General features: G+C 43.0%; 1 pseudogene; it reads right to left on the bottom strand.

The window, feature by feature from the left end:
- Nucleotides 1-508: 508 nt before the first annotated feature.
- On the bottom strand, nt 509-1,290 carry LOC116863167 (annotated as a pseudogene).
- Between the last annotated feature and the right edge of the window lie 216 nt (nt 1,291-1,506).

The following is a 1,506-nucleotide window of genomic DNA, read 5'->3' as shown; positions in this document are numbered from 1 at the left end:
TAGCAGTTTGTGAGTGCTAAAAAATGGTTCAGCTTTCTTTTCCTTGGAAGAGAGATGGTGGGAAGAAGAAAATTGAGGAGATTTGAGAGATATTTAGGAAGTGGAGTTGAATGAACTTAGGGATGTACTGGATTCTGTTGTGGGAACAGGGGAAGGAAGAGGGAGGAGCAGTTGGTAAACGGGCACTACCAGCAGGGTGGTAGGTGTACAGTGGGGAGGAAGAGTATGAGATAAGAGTATGAGATGCACACTTTAGTTCCCATCACAGCACTTCCCATCCTCATTGTAATCACCTGGCTCCCTGCACGTGCCTTGCAGTAGACCTTCCCTGCAAGGACTTACCATGGGTCCTCTGTGCTCGTGGTTGTAGCCCCTTTCCTTGCAGAGCACACATTATGGCATATTTAAAAAATCTTATTTATTATTATTATTTTTAATCACACTGTATTATCTTTAACTGAGTATAATTCCAATCATGTCTTCCTAGACATGTCACCTAGAGACCATTTTACCCATTGTTCTATTTGCTCACCAGTCCCTTGTCTCTCTACATACCAGTGGTGAGGCAGATACCCTTTCCGCAAGGAAGAGCAATCCATGGTTTGTTGCCTTTGCCAATAACAAAAATGTTAGAGAGCCGAGTGGCAAAGCTGTTACCATTGGCATTCTTCATCTGAACTACATCAAAAGAACCAGTGTGTGTGTCTATCTCTCTATTGGTGATCAGACCAGTTCTTCCCTGGTTAGCACCTCTGGTCATCACACACAGATTTCCAGGGTCAAACTTGCTGAAATCAGTAAACTTTTCAGCCCCCAAATTAATCTGAGTGGTGTCATTCACCTTGATGAGGGGATAGTAGATGGTGTGAGCACTATGGGCCACCAGATAAGGGATTCCTTTTGTTCCCCACAAAGATCTTCCTTGTTCTGCAAAACTTATACTTGGCCTCTCGGGTATAATCCAATGAACAGCAAAGCAACACTTGGTATCAGAGATCAGACAGATATTCTCCCCAGTCTTGCCAATGCCGATGACATCCATCAGTAGGGTAAGTTCTATCAGTTTGGACCTTGTCATCAATCTTAATAAACGTTGCATACAGGTCTTTACTTCATCTCCTGTCAGGCCATCCTTAAGTCTTTTCCTTAGGAAAATGATGAGGAGGGACAGTCTTTCAGCTTAGGGGGACCAGTAGATGAATAAGAGACAAACACACTGGTCAGTCTATGTGGCAGCCAATGCTTTGGAGCTGCTACACTCTTCAGACGCTTCTTGGGACCAAGAGCCATGGCCGTGCTGGGCACGAGAAGAGGATTGCCTCCTTCTAGTACATTAGGAAAGAGAGCTAAAAATATCTTTTTAGAAAAAGGTTTGATAGGGACTGTTTAAGATTGTTCAGGGAGGACTGTGCTATCATATCTTGCTGCATACAACTGGTGTTATAAAACAGAAGAAAAAAAAGACAAACACTGGAATTTCAAAATCTATTATGGCATTAACAGAAC

The sequence above is a fragment of the Lontra canadensis genome, unplaced genomic scaffold, assembly GCF_010015895.1.
Source record: "Lontra canadensis isolate GAN:19392208 unplaced genomic scaffold, GSC_riverotter_1.0 scaffold637, whole genome shotgun sequence".
Taxonomy (NCBI): Eukaryota; Metazoa; Chordata; class Mammalia; order Carnivora; family Mustelidae; genus Lontra; species Lontra canadensis.
This window is presented reverse-complemented; position numbering and strand designations above follow the sequence as displayed.